Source organism: Loxodonta africana, chromosome 15 (assembly GCF_030014295.1).
Source record: "Loxodonta africana isolate mLoxAfr1 chromosome 15, mLoxAfr1.hap2, whole genome shotgun sequence".
Lineage (NCBI taxonomy): Eukaryota > Metazoa > Chordata > Mammalia > Proboscidea > Elephantidae > Loxodonta > Loxodonta africana.
Window position 1 is genome coordinate 67,883,764 of NC_087356.1, and position 21,180 is coordinate 67,904,943.

General features: G+C 39.4%; 1 pseudogene; it reads right to left on the reverse strand.

Moving 5' to 3' along the window:
- Positions 1–17,384: 17,384 nt before the first annotated feature.
- On the reverse strand, positions 17,385–19,117 carry LOC135227715 (olfactory receptor 8G50-like; annotated as a pseudogene).
- Positions 19,118–21,180: the final 2,063 nt, after the last annotated feature.

The following is a 21,180-nucleotide window of genomic DNA, read 5'->3' on the forward strand; positions in this document are numbered from 1 at the left end:
TGGACTTCCTCCTTCAGTACCATTGGTCCTTGATCATATGCTACCTCTTGAAATGGTTGAACGTCAACAAGTTCTTTTTGATATAAAGACTCTGTGTATTCACTGCATCTTCTTTTGATGCTTCCTGCGTTGTTTAATATTTCCCCACAGAATCCTTCACTGTTGTAACTTGAGGCTTGTATTTTTTCTTCAGTTCTTTCAGCTTGAGAAATGCCGAGCATGTTCTTCCCTTTTGGTTTTCTATCTCCAGCTCTTTGCACATGGCATTATAATACTTTACTTTGTCTTCTCAAGCCCTCCTTTTAAATCTTCTGTTCAACTCTTTTAGTTCATCATTTGTTCCTTTTGCTTTAGCTACTCAGTGTTCAGAAGTAAGTTTCAGAGTCTCTTCTGACATCTATTTTGGTCTTTTCTTTCTTTCCTGTCTTTTTAGTGACCTCTTGCTTTCTTCATGTATGATGTCCTTGATGTCATTTCACAACTCATCTGGTCTTCAGTTATTAGTGTTCAACATGTCAAATCTCTTCTTGAGATGGCCTCTAAATTCAGGTAGGATATACGCAAGATTGAACTTCGGCTCTTGTGAACTTGTTCTTATTTTCTTCAGTTTCAATTTGAACTTGCATATGAGCAACTCATAGACTAAATGTAAGTGAACAAATATATTTCTATACCTGAATTGAAATGAATAAACAAAAAAGTGTTTGCCAAAATTCATAACATCTGGGACAGGGAGACGAAAAGGATAATGTGTGTGTAAATATTAGAGTGAGGGTGTTATGGATTGAATTTATCTCCAAAAAATGTGTGTTGTGAATCCTAAACTCCATGTCCCCAGTGGGGAGTGGATTGTCTTTTTTATGTTAATAAGGCAGAATTACTACAGATGTATCTTGAGTCAATCTCTTTTGAGATGTAAAAGAGATTAAACAAGCAAAAGTAGCAGAGATGGGGGAAGAGGGATGCCAAGCCACAAGAAGATTGCAAAAGCTCTGAAGAGGCAAGGACCTTCCTCCAGAGCCATCAGAGAGAGAAAGCCTTCCTGTAGAGCTTGCACCCTGAATTCAGATTTCTAGCCTCCTAAATTGAGAAAATAAATTTCTGTTTGTTAAAGCCATCCACTTGTGATATTTCTGTTATAGTAGCACTAGATAATTAAGACGGAGGACAAGTGGAGATATATAAGTAGTTATGCTCATCATGAAGTGCGTTGGTACAGAGGCTAGGGCAAAGAACTCTAAGATTCTAAGAATCAGAGATTAGGGACTAAACACAATCCTCCTTCTTCCTAAAGAGTTCAGTGCTATAAATTTTTCTCTTCCATTTTTCTGGAGGGTAATATGATTCTGATGATCCTGATGGATAGTTCTGAATACTAACCTTGTAATTTTTTTTTCTAGTACTCTTTGATGATGAATGAGGCATAATCTAAAAGTCTCATTTGGCAATTATTATGAACCACTGGCCCTGATTTCTTATGATGCTGGTGCCCAAGGCCATCAAGCATTTTGCATTGGTTGGTTGATATGACAGAAACAATTTATACTCTCAGCATAGATGGTAAGGGTCTGATTAGAAATAAACAACCACCATGGCCTCCCACTAGATTCATATCTCACAGGTTTCAACTGTTAGGAAAAAAAGTATTTAGAATTTCCTTTTTTCCCCATTGGTTCTCAAGTATTTAACATTATCCCAAAAGTGTAATTTATTGCTTACATTTCATTATGGATTTCAAACAAAAATGTGACAGATATTGTTAGACCTCCAGTGGGCTTCTGCTAAGTTATTTAAATTTTTAAAATTCAAATTTTCAGAAAATGTTGAAGGTATAAGGGAAATATATTTTCTAAAGCGATTTCCTACAGGGAAAATAAAACAACCTAAGGTATAAGAAATAAAAGGTTTTCTTTTCTATTTTTCCTCAATGATATGTTCTAACAGTATTTAGATATTATGTATTCATAAAGCAGCAACACTTGGAATATTTTAATTTGGAGGCTGAATGAAAGCATCTTTCAGATATTACCTTGAGTTCCTAACAAGCCTACCATGGAGTGATAGTACCTTTTTTTTTTTTAAAAGTAAAAGAGAATTGCTTTAAAAAACTGGAAGCATATGCATTACACTGATTATTTTATTTCTCTATAAAGACCGATTTGCATCATTAGGTATAAAATTAGTATTGTGAAATACTTACTCAAAATATTTATTAAACGTTATATAATTTTCCTATAATAATTACAATTAATAAATACAATAATTGCAATAATTCGATTAGTTGAGTTTACCTCATATGTTTTAATTACTGATTGATGGAGGGCTTTAATCTGTTTATTTTTAAATCATTTTTGCAAACTGGAGTGTGAAGTGCAAAAATTTACTAAAAGAATAATTCATAAACCCTGTGGAAAATTTGCATATAAATAATTACATAAGGAACCTTGGTGGCACAATGGGTAATGTGGTTGGTTGCTAACCAAAAGGTCAGCAGTTCCTACCCACCAGCCTCTCCATGTGAGAAAAGACATGACGATCTGCTTCTGTAAAGTTACAGCCTTGGAAACCCTATGAGGCAGTTCTACTATATCCTACAGGGTCGATAAGAGTTGGAATCTTCTTGATGGCACACATAACAACAAAAATTATATAACTATAAACCAAGAAATATGAGCAATGCAAAACACAATTTTTCATTTTCAAGAATTTGACAATCTTGGTAGAGATATCTACAATCATTCATTAACAGCAAACAATGCCAAAAAGACATTTTTATTGTAGAAAGTGTGATGAACTAGAAATGTGCCTAATGATAACCCGGGGTGTTCAAATATGCATTGAGAAATAGACATTTGAGTTTTTCGTTAAAAGGGCTATAAAATTTGGAAAGGCACGATGGAATCAAGAGGCCATTTCAGGGTAGGGAAGCAGCATGAATGAAGGCAAGGCCATGGACATGAGCCCAGTTTTGTTGTGATATTCTATTAACTTCCCTACTCAGCAAAGTTTATACCTTTCTAGCATATCATGATAGTTATTAAAATATTAATACATTTTGTTTATGCATTATACATTTTATTTGAAACACATTTAACACTATTATTCTTCTTAGATACAATGCCTGACTCAAATGTCATACTCTTGAGATATCACCATAGAGTTGTCTTCACTAAATACAAATTTTGTAAGATGTGGCTAAAACTGCTAATTATTCTTTATATTCACTCTCCTTTCTTCCTCAATAATATGTGTCCTGAATCTTAGTCTGGCACATGGTCGTATAGAATAAGCACTGCATTTCTCAGCATCCCTGGTATTTGGGTTTGGTAAAGTGACTAAGTCTAGCCAAAGGGATATTAGTGGATATTAGTGTCACTTCTAGGTACTGTTCTTCAAGTGAGGGGGTGTTCTTTTCTCTTTCACAGCTTTCTTTCTGCTGACTGGGTGGTGGAAATGAATGATGAATCTGGAGCTATTCTCTAGGACGATAAGGTAAAATCCACTATGTTAGAGGCAGCAGAGGAACAAGTTAAAAGCAGCTTAGGTCCCTGATCAGTGAGCCAACATACCAGCTCTGAATTGTCTTCTAGTTTAAGGCACTCTGATGTGTGTGTGTGTGTGTGTCTGTGCATGCACATGCCCAGGTGCATGTGCATATCTCATAGCCATACCTAATCCTAACTAATACAGAAGGTAAATGTCAGACCAAAAAGTGCCAGGCAGCCTTTCTAGCTGCCGTCTCGCAGGCTGAAGGCCATTTCCCAAGAAAGCAAAGAAGGAGAGGGAGATAAGGCCACAAGAGCTAAGAAGGTCCCACACCCCTTTGGAAAGAGACCACTGCAGCTGGTAGAGTAAAGAACTTACAGGTTACTTAGACTATCATTATGGCATTCTTTATGTCAAGCTCTCAGTTGCTCATTTTGGAAAGAAGAAAACATGCTGCAAGCTATTAGGCTCACATATCCCCCCCCCCTTTTGAAGCTGAGGGGCCATATACATCTGTGCCAAGTTTTAACTTAGTGCCTTAGATCAGAATATTGCAACTCTTTCTTTATGTGTTTAAAAATGGTGAAATTTCTCAAAGCCTCTAGGGCGGTACAAACCCTGATGAGATAGGATTTGAGGGCACAGTTGGCACACAACCCCCCAACCAGACAGAAATTAGTAATGTTTAACACTTCTCTAGCAATGTAGATCCAAAAAATTTCATCCCTCAACAGGGGATCAGAGGGAGTGTCTATGTCTATTTTAGAGATGGAAATTCCCCAGGCACAACTCTCTGTAGTACCTAATAATATACCCATCTAAGCTAGTATCAAAAACATTTTTACTTTTTTTTTATTTAAATAAACTTTATTGAGGTAAGACAAATATGATAAAATGTCCTCATTTTCAGTGTGCAGTTTAATGAGTTTTTAAAAATAATTTTTATTGTGCTTTAAGTGGAAGTTTACAAATCAAGTCAGTCTGTCACATATAAGCTTATATACACCTTACTACATACTCCCATTTACTCTCCCTCTAATGAGTCGGCCCACTCCCATCGTCCAGTCTCTCCTTTCGTGACTGTTTTGCCAGTTTCTAACCCTCTCTGCCCTCCCATCTCCCCTCCAGACAGGAGATGCCAACACAGTCTCAAGTGTCCACCTGATACAAGGAGCTCACTCTTCATCAGCATCTCTCTCCAGCCCATTGTCCAGTCCCTTCCATGTCCGACGAGTAGTCTTCGGGAATGGTTCCTGTCCTGGGCCAACAGAAGGTTTGGGGACCATGACTGCCAGGATTCTTCTAGTCTCAGTCAGACCATTAAGTCTGGTCTTTTTATGAGAATTTGGGGTCTGCATGCCACTGTTCTCCTGCTCCCTCAGAGGTTCTCTGTTGTGCTCCCTGTCAGGGCAGTCATTGGTTGTGGCTCGGCACCATCTAGTTCTTCTGATCTCAGGATGATGTAAGTCTCTAGTTCATGTGGCCCTTTCTGTCTCGGGCTCATAGTTATCGTGTGACCTTGGTGTTCTTCATTCTCCTTTAATCCAGGTGGGTTGAGACCAATTGATGCATCTTAGATGGCCGCTTGTTAGCATGTAAGACCCCAGACGCCACACTTCAAAGTGGGATGCAGAATGTTTTCATAATAGAGTTTATTATGCCAATTGACTAAGAAGTCCCTTTAAGCCATAGTCCCCAAACCCGCGCCCTTGCTCTGCTGACCTTCGAAGCATTCAATTTATCCTGGAAACTTCTTTGCTTTTGGTCCAGTCCTGTTGAGCTGACCTTCCCTGTATTAAGTATTGTCCTTCCCTTCACCTACAATAGTTGTTATCTACTAACTAATCAGTAAATAACCCTCTCCCACCCTCCCTCCCTCCCCACCTCGTAACCACAAAAGAATGTGTTCTTCTCAGTTTATATTCTTTCTCAAGAACGTATATTAGTGGTCTTACACAGTATTTGTCCTTTTGCCTCTGATTAATTTCACTCAGCATAATACCTTCCAGGTTCCTCCATGTTATGAACAGTTTCACAGATTCGTCACTGTTCTTTATCGATGCGTAGTATTCCGTTGTGTGAATGCACCATAATTTATTCAACCATTCATCTCTTGATGGATACCTTGGTTGCTTCCAGCTTTTTGCTATTGTAAACAGTGCTGCAGTAAACATGGGTGTGCATATATCTGTTCGTGTAAAGGCTCTTATTTCTCTAGGGTATGTTCCGAGGAGTGGGATTTCTGGGTTGAATGGTAGCCCTATTTCTAACTTTTTAAGAAAATGCCACATAGATTTCCAAAATGTTTCGACCATTTTACATTCCCACCAGCAGTGTATAAGAGTTCCAATCTCTCTGCAGCCCCTCCAACATTTATTATTTTGTGTTTTTTGGATTAATGCCAGCCTTGTTGAAGTGAGACGGAATCTCATCGTAGTTTTAATTTGCATTTCTCTAATGGCTAATGATTGAGAGCATTTTCTCATGTGTCTGTTAGCCGCCTGAATATCATCTTTAGTGAAGTGCGTGTTCATATCCTTTGCCCAGTTTTTGATTGGGTTGTTTGTCTTTTTGTGGTTGAGTTTTAACAGAATCATATAGATTTTAGAGATAAGGCGCTGGTCAGAGATGTCATAGCTGAAAATTTTTTCCCATTCTGTAGGTGGTCTTTTTACTCTTTTGGTGAAGTCTTTAGATGAGCATAGGTGTTTGATTTTTAGGAGCTCCCAGTTATCTGGTTTCTCTTCATCACTTTTAGTAGTGTTTTGTATTCTGTTTATGCCTTGTATTAGGGCTCCTAACGTTGTCCCTATTTTTTCTTCCATGATCTTTATCATTTTAGTCTTTATGTTTAGGTCTTTGATCCACTTGGAGTTAGTTTTTGTGCATGGTGTGAGGAATGGGTCCTGTTTCACTTTTTTGCAAATGGATATCCAGTTATGCCAGCACCATTTGTTAAAAAGACTATCTTTTCCCCAAGTAACTCACACTGGGCCTTTGTCAAATATCAGCTGCTCATATATGAATGGATTTATATCTGGGTTCTCCATTCCGTTCCATTGGTCTATGTGCCTGTTGTTGTACCAGTACCAGGCTGTTTTGACTACTGTGGCGGTATAATAGGTTCCAAAATCAGGTAGAGTGAGGCCTCCCACTTTCTTCTTCTTTTTCAGTAATGCTTTACTTATCCGAGGCTTCTTTCCCTTCCATATGAAGTTGGTGATTTGTTTCTCCATCACATTAAAAAAAGTCTTTGGAATTTGAATCGGAAGTGCACTGTATGTAGAGATGGCTTTTGGAAGAACAGACATTTTTACTATGTTAAGTCTTCCTATCCACGAGCAAGGTATGTTTTTCCACTTATGTAGGTCCCTTTTAGTTTCTTGCACTAGTACTTCGTAGTTTTCTTTGTATAGGTGTTTTACATCCTTGGTAAGATTTATTCCTAAGTATTTTATCCTCTTGGGGGCTACTGTGAATGGTATTGATTTGTTGATTTCCTCTTTGATGTTCTTTTTGTTGATGTAGTGGAATCCAACTAATTTTTGTATGTTTATCTTGTAACCTGAGATTCTGCCAAACTCTTCTATTAGTTTCAGTAGTTTTCTGGAGGATTCCTTAGGGTTTTCTGTGTATAACATCATGTCATCTGCAAACAGAGATAATTTTTCTTCTTCCCTGCCAATCCAGTTGCCCTTTATTTCTTTGTCTAGCCTAATTGCTCTGGCTAGGACCTCTAGCACAATGTTGAATAAGAGCGGTGATAAAGGGCCTCCTTGTCTGGTTTCCCTTCTTTAGGGAAATGCTTTAAGACTCTCTCCATTTAGAATGATGTTGGCTGTTGGCTTTGTATAGATGCCCTTTATTAAGTTGAGGAATTTTCCTTCAATTCTATTTTGCTGAGAGTTTTTATCATGAATGGGTGTTGGACTTTGTCAAATGCCTTTTCTGCATCAATTGATAAGATCATGTGGTTTTTGTCTTTTGTTTTATTTATGTGGTGGATTACACTAATGGTTTTTCTAATATTAAACCAAACTTGAATGCCTGGTATAAATCCCAGTTGGTCATGGTGGATTATTTTTTTGATAATTTGTTGAATTCCATTGGCTAGAATTTTGTTGAGGATTTTTGCATCTATGTTCCTGAGGGATATAGGTCTGTAGTTTTCTTTTTTTGTGGTGTCTTTGCCTGGTTTTGGTATCAGTGATATGGTGGCTTCACAGAATGAGTTAGGTAGTATTCCACCGTTTTCTATGCTTTGAAATACCTTTAGTAGTAGTGGTGTTAACTCTTCTCTGAAAGTTTTGTAGAAGTCTGCAGTGTAGCCATCCAGGCCAGGGCTTTTTTTTTTTGTTGGGAGTTTTTTGATTACCTTATCAATCTCTTTTTTTGTTATGGGTCTATTTAGTTGTTTTACTTCTGTTTGCGTTAGTTTAGGTAGGTAGTGTTTTTGTAGGAATTCATCCATTTCTTCTAGGTTTGAAAACTTGTTAGGGTACAATTTTTCATAATAATCTGATGTGATTCTTTTAATTTCAGTTGGGTCCGTTGTGATATGGACAATCTCGTCTCTTTTTCGGGTTATTTGTTTCCTTTCCTGTATTTCTTTAGTCAGTCTGGCCAATGGTTTATCAATTTTGTTAATTTCTTCAAAGAACCAGCTTTTGGCTTTGTTAATTCTTTCAATTGTTTTTCTGTTCTCTAATTCATTTAGTTCAGCTCTGACTTTTTTTATTTGTTTTCTTCTGGTGCCTCATGGATCCTTTTGTTGCTCGCTTTCTATTTGTTCAAGTTTTAGGGACAGTTCTCTGATTTTGGCTCTTTCTTCTTTTTGTATGTGTGCATTTATCGATATAAATTGACCTCTGAGCCCTGCTTTTGCTGTGTCCCAGAGGTTTTGATGGGAAGTGTTTTCATTCTCGTTGCATTCTATGAATTTCTTTATTCTCTCCTTAATGTCTTCTATAAGCCAGTCTTTTTTCAGCAGGGTATTGTTCAGTTTCCAAGTATTTGATTTCTTTTCTCTGATTTTTCTGTTGTTGATTTCCACTTTTATGGCCTTATGGTCTGAGAAGATGCTTTGTAATATTTCGATGTTTTGGATTCTGCAAAGGTTTGTTTTATGACCTAATATGTGATCTATTCTACAGAATGTTCCATGTGCACTAGAAAAAAAAAAGTATATTTTGCAGCTGTTGGGTGGAGTGTTCTGTATAGGTCTATGAAGTCAAGTTGGTTGATTGTAGCAATTAGGTCTTCCGTGTCTCTGTTGAGCTTCTTGCTGGAAGTCCTGTCCTCTGAAAGTGGTGTGTTGAAGTCTCCTACTATAATTGTGGAGGTGTCTATCTCACTTTTCAGTTCTGTTAGAGTTTGTTTTATGTATCTTGCAGCCCTGTCATTGGGTGCATAAATGTTTAATGTGGTTATATCTTCCTGGTCAATTGTCCCTTTAATCATTATGTAGTGTCCTTCTGTATCCTTTGTGGTGGATTTAAGTTTGAAGTCTATTTTGTCAGAAATTAATATTGCTACTCCTGCTCTTTTTTGATTGTTGTTTGCTTGATATATTTTTTTCCATCCTTTGAGTTTTAGTTTGTGTCTCTAAGTCTAAGGTGTGTCTCTTGTAGGCAGCATATAGACGGATCGTGTTTCTTTATCCAGTCTGAGACTCTCTGTCTCTTTATTGGTGCATTTAGTCCATTTACATTCAGTGTAATTATAGATAAGAATGTGTTTAGTGCCGTCATTTTGATGGCTTTTTGTGTGTGTTGTGGACAATTTCATTTTTCCACTTACTTTTTTGTGCTGAGACATATTTCTTTGTAAATTGTGTGTTCCTCATTTTCATAGTAGTCGAATTTATGTTTGCTGAGTCGTTATGTTTTCCTTGGTTTCTATTTTGACTTATGGAATTGTTAAACCTCTTTGTGTTTACTTTAATATTTGCCCCTATTTTTCTAAGCAAATACCTAACTTGTATCATCCTATATCGCCTTGTTTTCCTCTTCATATGGCAGTTCTAAGCCTCTTGTATTTAGTCCGTCTTTTTGATTATTGTGATCTTTTACATATTGACTTCAATGATTCCCTGTTTTGAGCATTTTTTCCTCTTTAAAATTAATCTTAATTTACCTTTGTGATTTCCATATTTGACTTGATGTGAAGGTGTTCTGTTCTGTGTCTTTGTGTTGTGCTGGTATCTGATGTTATTGATTTTTGGACCAAAAAATTTCCTTTAGTATTTCTTGTAGCTTTGCTTTGAGTTTTGCAAATTCTCTAAGCTTGTGTTTATCTGTAAATGTCTTAATTTCACCTTCTTCTTTCAGAGAGAGTTTTGCTGGATAAATGATCCTTAGCTGGCAGTTTTTCTCCTTCAGTGCTCTATATATGTCATCCCATTGCCTTCTTGACTGCATGGTTTATGCTGAGTCGTCTGAACTTATTCTTATTGATTCTCCTTTGTAGGAGACCTTTCTTTTATCCCTGGCTGCTTTTAAAATTTTCTCTTTATCTTTGGTTTTGGCAAGTTTGATGATAATATGTCTTGGTGATTTTCTTTTTGGATCAATCTGAAATGGGGTTCAATGAGCATGTTGGATAGATATCCTTTTATCTTTCATGATGTCAGGGAAGTTTTCTGCCAACAGATCTTCAACTATTCTCTCTGTATTTTCTGTTATCCCTCCTTGTTCTGGAACTCCAATCACACAGAAGTTATTCTTCTTGATAGAGTCCCTCATGATTCTTAGGTTTTCTTCATTTTTTAAAATTCTTTTATCTGATTTTTCTTCAGCTTTATTGGTGTCAATGCTTTATCCTCCACGTCCCCCACTCTGCATTCCAATTGCTTGATTCTGCTCCTCTGACTTCCTATTGAGTTGTCTAATTCTTTAATTTTACTGTTAATCTTTTAGATTTTTGAATGCTGCCTCTCTATGGATTCTTGCAGCTTATTAATATTTCTACTATGTTCTTGAATAATCTTTTTTATTTCTTCAACTACTTTATCAGTGTGTTCCTTGGCTTTTTCTATGGATTGCCTTATTTCATTTCTGAGGTCATCCCTGATGTCTTGAAGCATTCTGTAAATTAGTTTCTTATGTTCTGCATCTGGCAATTCCAGGACTGTATCTTCATTTGGGAAAGGTTTTAATTCATTAATTTGGGGAGCTGCAGAAGCAATCATGGTCCACTTCTTTTTGTGGTTTGATATTGACTGTTGTCTCTGAGCCATCTATAAGATATTGTAATGATTTATTTTATATTTGCTCACTTAGTCTTATCTTGTTTTGTTTTCTTTCAATATACGTAGATGGGCTACTAGATTGCGCTGTCTTGATTGTTGTAGCCTTCGAATCACTTATGTCCTATTACCAGCTGGTTTGGGCCAGTACCAGAAATATAAGCCCAAGAGTCCATTCACTATTCTTGAGTAGAATCTGATTTTGGGTCACCAAGTGTGTGGGGTAGACTATCACCTATTCGTTTAGAGGAGTAGTGGTGATAGTTGTGTGCACCAGATTCTAGTAGCAGCAGGGGGTTACATTCCAGGGGGGGCAGGATGCTGACAGGCTTCTCCCAAGTGCCAGTGAGGTGAGGTTGGCATTCTCTATTCCTAAAGCACTTTGGTGGGTGGGCCCTGCAGCTATACCTTAGGCACCCAATGCATGTACCTCTACAGATTGGTAGATGTCACTATCCTCAGACCCCTATGGCAGAAGGTTAGGTGGTTTGGATGGAGCTTCAGCCCTCAGTTCCCTGTTGTGGGTAAGCAAGGGCTTTGTTGAATAAATAGAGATATCAGACCTGGGAAACTTATCTTTCCAGCAATCTGCTAAAACAATTACAGTCAGATCCTTATCAGAATTGCCTTTGCATTATAATAGCCACCTTGTTCCCTGTAGGGATGAAAGCCCAAGACTGTGGATCACAAATGCTTGTCTGTAGCTCGTTCTGTATTTTTAGTCCAATTTCAGGAAGTCAGGGAAGGATTCTTGGTCCCTGTGTTTTTTGTAGCTGCTTCTCTCAAGCCAGGAGAATGGGTTAGGAAAAGACAAAACAAACAAACAAAGAAAAAAAAGAAAAACCACAGAGCACTTCACTCTCTGACCCAGGAAATTCCAATGTTAATGAAGCCACCTGGGAAGGGGACGGGAGGGATCAGATAGATAGGAGAGGGTACACCCAGGAATATAGACAGTTACTTATCTTGCTTGGGATGACTGTTTTATCTGAGAATCCTGAGCAGCATGTCGACTGTGTGCACTGGCTGGGCAGAGATTTCCCCCAAGGGTCAGGCCCACGTCCTGTGCTTGTGCTGTCTCAGAAGCTGTGGTTAGTTCCTCCGCTCCCAGTCCAAAGCCCAGGGCCAAGGTTCCCGGGCTGGGATGCCTCACTCCCAGCTCCAAAATCAGTCGCTGCCTCCCGGTGACTTCTCCTACTGTCAGCCGCATTGCTGTGCTGCCTGCTTGCACTGCCTGGGCTTCCTGTGAGGTCACTTCAGGGGGCTAGGGCTGTGCCCCATGTTTGCGCCATCTCAGGATGCCATGCTCAGCTCCCCTGCTCCCAGACCAAAGCCCGGCACCAAGGTTTTCTGACTGGGACACTGGCTCCAGGCTCCAAAAACAGTTGCTGCTTCCCCATGGTTGTTCGTTGTCTCATTAGCCCCATCAGTGTGCAGCATGCTTGTGCTGGCTGAGTCTCTACAGAGGTTACCCCAGGGAGCTAGGTGTTAGGGCTCTGTCCCGTGTCTGCCCCACCTCAGCAAGCCACAATCAGCCCCACCACTCGGCACCAGGGAACCACAGGGGCTCAAGGCTGTGGGGTGGGTCACGGGTTCCAGAAGCAGTCGCTGGTTCAGGGTGCAGACTTTCGCTCACCTGTCACTCAGGTCAACTCTTCAGATCTGTGTTTGATGGTCAGGTTTCGTAGATTGTCATGTATGTGATCGATTCACTTGTTTTTCCGAGTCTTTGTTGCTAGAGGGATCCTAGGTAGCGTCTGCCTAGTCAGCCATCTTGGCCCCCTCAACATTTTTACTTTTTAACCCTAGAAAATCTTAACTTTAAGCTGTGGATGGGTTGGGCTTTCCAATCCTTCTTGTCACTATTGGCTGGACAGGGCTTGACTTAGGAATGGCGGGTCTTCGGTTCACTTCTGCAAACTTCATGGTTGTATGAGTGCTGAGTAGTATGGTGAAGGAGCCAGTCCACTTGAGCTGTAAAGGGAGTTCCTTCTACATGTGGAAAAGCACCTGATCCTTGGGTTGGAAAAAGTGTGCAGCTGTCTCAGGAGGAAAATTCTGCCAGATCCACACTGCCTGATGTAACTGGGAAAGAATTTTGGTTAGAGAAAGCAAGTATTGAGACATCATTACATTAGGAGTTTAAGTGGAGGATTGTGGGGAGAGTTGGTTGAGACAATTTGGTCTCCCATAAAGTATCTCAAAGTGCAATACAGACTTGGAGGCAAGCCAGTGACAGAACATCTGTTCAGGGCAGCCTGGACTCTTGACACAGTTTATTAAGATGACATTTTATGGTCTGATTCATTCATTCAACCTTTCCACAAGATTGAGGTCTCCATGCTGTGTGAAGTTTCCACTTTATTCCGAAAGCAGTCGAAGCCTGTCATACCACTCTCTAGCTGTCTCAGTCCAGCAAAGGAAAAGCTTTTACCCATCCTGAAAAAGAATCTACACACACCAGTAAATATTTCATCAGATGTTTAGTTTTGAACACTTCACAAAAGTCAATTTGCCATATTTCACCTGGAAAGGGCCTCATTCCTTGAGCGCTGGAAATCTTGACCGCATGAGTCTTTGGATTATTAACTGCACAAAGTAAGCAAATGTCAACCACATGATAATGAGCTTTTTTCTCAAGACATGTTTTGATATCTAATCAAACATGGTTCTCTCCCAAAATGTGAATCCTGATGTAAATAAAAAATTAAGTTAAAAACTTGATTGTTGGGCATGAAAATCTTACCACCAGGGATGTGTTTCCAGCTCTGACTCTGGGTGGCACCATGGCCTTGAGTTCTCTGTAGGTCTTCCTGAGTATATTGGGGATATTTCCTTGTAGTATTGTGGTATTTCTTTTTTGGTGAGCTCGGCAGTGGACTACTTCCACCTTTTGAGGTTTTAGGACAGTGTCCAAAAGTTGCAACCGTTCAGTTCCATACTTAATTTTTCTTTCCTCCTGCATTCAGGAGACTTTTTTCTTTCCATAAGGTTCCATGTGCATGCAGAGCTTTAAAAACAGAGCTAGAATCTGTGCATGTTGTAATTCTCTTACCGTCTGCCAATTCCAAGACTCTTATATGGTAACAAATTCGGCTTTCTGGGCCGAGTTGTCCCGTGTGAGGGTTTGCTGGTGTTACTGTCAGAGACAAGCTTTTTTCATCAAGACGTTTCAGCATGCACTTTACTTGGGAAATCCCACCCCGATGAGGGGGAACTGGGCCTTCGGGCGTGTATAGAAACTGGTGGGACATTTTGGTTTTTCCTATTTCACGGTGCATGGCTACAAAAATGGTCTAGTTACCTCTTTTCCAGTAATCCCGACAACCTCAGTACTGCTGGTCAAGGAAGTCCTTTAGGCTACTGGGTGAGTTCCGAGAAGGCTGCTCCAGTATCATAACTTTTACCAGGGTGTCAGTAGGAGGGAAGTGAAGAGCTGTCTCCCCCTGTCTCTGTCATTCAGAGTCCTCCTCCTGCTCTTTCATTACTCCTTGAAAAAGCTTGTCCCCCCTTTAAATCTTGTCTGGCCCTTTTCCCTTCTTTCTTTTGGGACACTCATTTTTCTAGTGTCTCTCCTCCTTGCAAAATGCACATTTTTTGGGGGGGGGCATCCTTACCTTGGTCTCATTGTTTTCCTCTAGTTGATCCTAGGCAGTGGCCCGTAGATTGGCCTGTTTCTTCATGTCCTGGTCTCTTTCTTTTTCTTAGCCTCCTTTCTAGCCCCTACCCCCTCCCAATTCAGTAGTATACATATTCATTTATTTTTTTTTCACTCCACTTGCGTACAATGCTCTTCATTATACAGTCTTGTACACTTGAAGGTGATTAATTAACAGAGGCAAAAGAAGGAAATGCTTAGTTTCATGAACTACAATAAATTCCCCGTCCCAAGGTCCTTGTTTCCAAAGCAGCACTTGGGAAACAAAGATCAGTTCAGGTAGAGTTTATTTTCTTCTTAACCACCTTTATCCCCAGCACTTGAAGTAGTCTAGAATACACAGGTGCTCAGCCTGCCTTTCTAACTCATTTCCTCTGAAGTGAAAATGTCATCCTTCATGGTTGTTTACATGTTTTTATATCTATGAAGGGCTTCCCCTTTCTTAAAACTCTGAAAATCTCCCTTCTATTTAACAGACTGTTCCTGACTTTACATTTTTCAGTAAATTTTTTAATAATGTCTATCTTCCAGGGTTTCTTCTTTCTCCATCCATATTTATCCTTCATCTTCATACTTTTTCTAATTTCTCTTAGATCTCTGCTGTCATGCTTCAGAATGGATTATGGACCCCCATTATCTGAGGTGGCCCTTCTGCAGCTGGGACTGACACCTTCCAGAGTGGGTAAAGCCCTCCTGGGGGAGCTGGGGTGAATTGTACCCAACACCTGGGATGGGGAGTGGAGGCCATATATGTCTCACCTCCTCCACCCCTTTTTAATGCCTTCCAATCCTCATCCTCTGATACCACAAGAGAGGGGTCACTTATAGGTGCTGATGGGGGCTTTCAGAGGTAGGGGAATAAGAAGAACATTCAATAGTTCTTCATCCCTTTCTCCATCTTCAGTTTTGATCTGCAGAGGAAGGGCTAAAACAAAAATTTTATCATTTTCTCATTCTGTAATGTCATAAAACATTCTACATGCAGTTTTTTTTTTTTTTTTTTAAATCTCACTTGTTAGTTCAAAAACAAAACAGATCATTCACTGGCCATCTGACCCCATCTGGAAGCTGGTATTGAGGCCACACTTGATTACACAAAATTTTAAGATGTCTCTTCATTAGGGAATCCCCTCTGAAATAATTTCCTGTTCCTAGTGGACTCTCATCTAGAACCTTACTCTCTGGGTACCCACTTCTAACTGTGAACCTCACTAGTCTCTCCTCCAACTTCATGGGACCCAGTTACCCATTCTTGGATGGAGTCTATGAGAATCGACACCCCTATGGCATTTACAGAGGGTTTACCACAGGATGCTTAGTTACCTACTTTGGCAGGGACACTTTCTCCCTCTGTCTGGAGCTCACTGCCATGGGGTTCCTCCCACCCCACCCATCACTGGACCTCTGGGCCACCACATGTGGAGAGACCTCCAAAACTCAACGGGGGGTGCACCTTCTCTCTTCCTCGGTCCTTCCCAGGGCTCAGTCCTTAGGGAGACAGAACTAGCACCCGAGTAATTCGAGCACCATATTGGGCACCAAAATTTGTTACCCTATACTGCTCCATTCCCTGGAGCCGTTGAATGAATGAAAAGTACTCCAGTTAGAAAGAGAGAGAAAGTTTATTAGGAGGTGACACTAACAGGTAGCCTGACAGCAAGGCAGGCTGTCTTTACGGAGTCCCGAAAAGCAATTTTTTACATTGGAGCTTACATATCATTTTTGCAAGCATTACCTAGCCCACAGATGGTCTAATGAGTACACACCACAAAACAATTATAAGAAACTCTTTATTAAGCTAAAGATATGCATACTGGACATCTGGACTCTAATTGTATGTTTGTAACAAGCCAAAAAAAAAAAAGTTATAAAAAAATATCTTGGCTAGCAGAACTGGCCTGCGAAGTTTACCCTGACTGAGATAAGAAGCAAGAAAGAAAGTTGTAGACCAAAAGTGCCAGGCAGCCTTCCTAGCTGTCATCTTGCAGGCTAAAGGCCATCTCCCAAAAGAACAAGAAGAGGAGGAAGACCAAGACCACAAGAGCTGAGAAGCCCCATACACTTTTGGGAAGAGGCCAGGGCAGCTGGTACAGTTAAAAAGCTTACGGGTTACTTAGCATATCATTATGACATTAGTTATGTCAAGCTCTCAATTGCCCTTTTTGGAAAGGAGAAAACATGCTGCAAGTTATTAGGGTCACAGAAATGATCCATATAGTTTAATGCACAGTCAGCAAATGTCACTTCTACATCTGTGATTCTACAATATGTGTGAAAAGAAAAACCTTTTAGAATTAGAGGAAAATGAATATAGGATTCTTTGGGAAATGGAGGTGGTAGCAAGATACTAAAACTGTGAAGAAGACTGTTGCAAAAGAAATAATTAAAAATACACATAATGTATTCAGCCCTGTTTAGTCTATCAATCTCTTCTACCATAGAGTTATCATTTTGTGTATGGTAATTATGTCTCACTAACCATCACTTTCCCCTATATTCCTTAATACAATTCTCTGCAATTAGGAAGTAATAGGGATTGAATTTTGTACATTTCAAATGATTTAAAATTATTTACTTTAGAGACCATATTTTTTCCAGTTTATTTTTACACTTTTTAATAAACAAAGGCCAATACGCAAATTATTAAGAGGATCAAAGGATACAGACCAAACAGATCATTTTATGAGTAATGATAGGTAAATCTTATGTAACAAATTGCCAAATTCCAAATATACAAATTCTAATCCCCCAAATGAAGGCCTTTGAAGATTTTTCAACAAATGATTAGAGGTAATGTGGGTTACTGTGGGTGACCTATGGAAAATCCTAGAATTGACACTGCCACTCATGGAACTGCCCTCCAAGTGATACTCGGAATCCAGTCTTATCCTTGGGGCCTTTCTTCCAAATAATCAAGTGTTGGCAATAATCTCACTATTTTTGTATATATGTTACTGACTTTGGATTCCTTCCTTACAGAATCTTCTCCAGAAACTATAAATCTTTGTTAAAGCAAAATAATCTCTTCTCAATGATTTTATTTAAGACAACTTTGACATCCTTATTCTTCAGGCTGTAGATAGGCGGTTCAGCATTGGCACGATAATGGTGTAAAACACAGAAGACACTTTGCGTTGGTCCATGGAGCTGACATTTGATGACTGTAGATACATGAATGCTAGAGAACCATAGAAGATGGAAACAGCCGAGATGTGAGAGCAGCATATGCTGAAGGCTTTGGACCTGCTAGCAGTGGAGTGGATTTGCAGGATGCTGGCAATGATGGAGATATACAAGCCAAGGATGGCCAAGGCTGGTCCAAGAATATTGAGCCCACTGAAGCAAAAAATACCGGTTCATTGGTATATGTGCTGGAGCAGGAGAGCTCCAGTAGTGGAAAAAGATCACAGATGTAATGGTTGATAATTTTAGCCTTGCAGAAAATCACTCTTAGCGTGCAACCTGGGTGAACTGTGGCACCAATGAAGCCCATCATATACACCTCAACTACCAACCAAGAGCAGACTTGGTAAGACATGGTGACACTGTAAAGCAAAATATTACAGATGGCAACATAGTGATCAATGTCATCACAGCCAACATATGACACTCTGCAATATCAAAACAAGAAAGAAATATAACTAAGTCATGCACTCATGATACGAGATGATGTTTTTCTCTGTCACAAAGTTTACCAGCATTTTGGAGGTATGACAGTGGAATAGCAGAGATCAATGAAGGACAAACTGCTAAGGAAATAGTACATGGGTGTGTGCAGGTGAGAACTAAGCCCAATCAGTGTGATGATGCCTAGGTCCCCCATCACTGCGACCACATAGGTTCCTAAGAAAAAAAGAAAGAGGGGAAGCTGGAGCTCTGGTTTGTCTTTAGCCCAGAGAGGATGAACTCAGTCACTGTGGCGTGATTTCCTCCTGCCATTTTCCTGTGGGAATTTTATGGAGGAAGAGAAGAAGAAATTTGAGGTACGTGTTAATTTATGTATTGTGAAACAGATCTATTTCTCATCATTTTTTAATGAGATGGAGAAAGAAATCAACAACTTCATATGGAAGGGCAAGAGGCCCCAATAAGGTAAGCACTACTGAAAAAGAACAAAGTGGGAGACCTTACACTACCTGATTTTGGGACATATTATACCACCACAGTCGTCCAAACATCCTAGTACTTGTAGAAAAACAGACACATAGGCCAATAGAACAGAATTGAGAATCCAGGCATAAATCCATCCACATATGAGCAGTTGAAATTTGACAAAGGCCAAAAGTTTGTTAAATGGGGAAAAGACAATCCCTTTAACAAATGGTGTTGACATAACTGGATATCCATCTGCAAAAAAAATGAAACAAGACCCATACCTCATACCATGCACAAAAAACAACTCAAAATGGATCAAAGACCTAAATACAAAATCTAGAATGATAAAGATCATGGAAGAAAAAATAAGAGCCCTAATAAATGGCATAAACAGTATACGAAACATTACTAACAATGTACAAACACCAGAAGAGAAATCAGATAACTGAGAACTCCTAAAAGTCAAACACCTATGCTCATCCAAAGGCTTCATCAAAACAGCAAAAAGATTACCGAGAGACTGGGAAAAAGTTTTTAGCTATGACATTTCTGATCAGTGGCTGATCTCTAAAATCTACATGTTATTGCAAAAACTCAACTATAAAAAGAAAAATAACCAGATTAAAAAATGGGCAAAGGATATGAACAGGCACTTCACTAAAGAGGACATTCAGGTAGCTAAGAGATACACGAAGAGATGCACATGATCATCAGCCATTAGAGGAATGCAAATCAAAAGTACAATGAGATTCCATCTGCTTCCAACGAGGCTGGCATTAATCCAAAAAACAAAAAATAATGAATGTTAGAGAGGTCGTGGAGACTCTGGAACACTGACAGAGTGCTGGTCCGAATGTAAAATGGTACAACTTCTTTTGAAATTGATTTGGCTCTTCTTTAGAAAGCTAGAAATAGAACTACCATACGATCCAGGAATCCCACTCCTTGGAATATATCTTAGAGAAATAAGAGCCTTTACACAAACTGATATATGCACACCCATGTTCATTGCAGCAGTGTTTACAATAGCAAAAAGATGGAAGCAAACAAGGTGCCCATTAACGGATGAATGAGTAAATAAATTATGGTACATTCATACAATGGAATACTATGCAGCGATAAAGAACAAAGATGAATCTGTGAAATATTTCATAACATGGAGGAATCTGGAAGGCATTATGCTGAGTGAAATTAGTCAGTTGCAAAAGGACAAATTTGTATGAGACAACTATTATAAGAAGTCAAGAAATAGTTTAAGTGGAGGAGAAAATATTCTTTGATGGTTACAAGGGGGGGAAGGAAGAGAGGGAGGGAGAGGGTATTCACTAATTAGACAGAGGACAAGAACTATTTTAGGCAAAGGGAAAGACAACACACAATACAGGCAAGGTCAGCACAAGTGGACTAAACCAAAAGCAAAGAAGTTTCCTGAATAAACCGAACACTTCGAAGGCCAGTGTAGCAGAGGCAAGGATTTGGGGACCATGGTTTCAGGGAATATCTAGGTCAATTGGCATAATAAAATCTATTAAGAAAACATTCTGCATGCCATTTTAAGATGCATCAATTGGTCTCAACCCACATGGAGCAAAGGAGAATGAAGAACACCAAAGACACAAGGTAATTATGAGCCCCAGAGACAGAAAGGGCCTCATGAATCAGGGACTACATCAGCCTGAGTCAGAACTAGATGGTTCCTGCCTACAATCAATGACTGCCATCACAGCGAACACGACAGAGAAGGAGCAGAACAGTGGGAGGCAGACCTCAAATTCTCATAAAAAGACCAGACTTAATGGTCTGACTGAGACTAGAAGGACCCTGGAGCTCATGGTCCCCAGACCTTCTGTTAGCCCGAGACAAGAACCATTCCCAAAGCCAACTCTTCAAACAGGGATTGGACTGCACTATAAGATAGAAAATGATACTGGTGAGGAGTGAGCCTCTTGGATCAAGTAGACACATGAGACTATGTTGGCAGCTTTTGTCTGGAGGGGAGATGTGAAGGCCGAGGGGGACAAAAACAACCTGAAAGGACATGGAAATACAGGGTGGAGAGAAGGAATGTGTTGTCTCTTTAGGAGGAGAGCAACTAGGAGTATATAGCAAGGTGTATATAAGTTTTTCTATGAGAGACTGACTTCATTTGTAAACTTTCACCTAAAGCACAATAAAAATTAAAAAAAAAAAAAACTTCACAACTGGACCAATAAGCCACATCACGATTACAAAAAAAAAAAGATTAGTGGTGTGTCAAAAACAAGGAAAAGAGTGTTGAGATAAAAATGAATGTGAGGGTGATATTACTATTTATTTATTATATAGGGTGATATTATTCAGTGCTTACCATGTATCACGGATTGAATTATGTCCCTCCAAAATACCTGTCAACTGGGCTATTACCATGGATTGAGTTTTGTAACTCAAAAATATGTGCCAAGTTGGTTAGGCCATGATTCCAAGTGTTGTGTGATTGTGCAGCCTTTGTCATCTGATGTATTTTCCTGTGTATTGTAAATCCTATCAGCAGGATGTTAATGAGATGGATTAGTGGCAGTTGTGTTAACTGGGCAGGGCCCAATCTACAAAATTAGGTTGCGTTTTTAGTCAACCTCTTTTGACATATAAAAGAAAGAAGCAAACAGAAGTACAAGGGGACCTTATACCACCAAGAAATCAGAACCAGGAACATGTG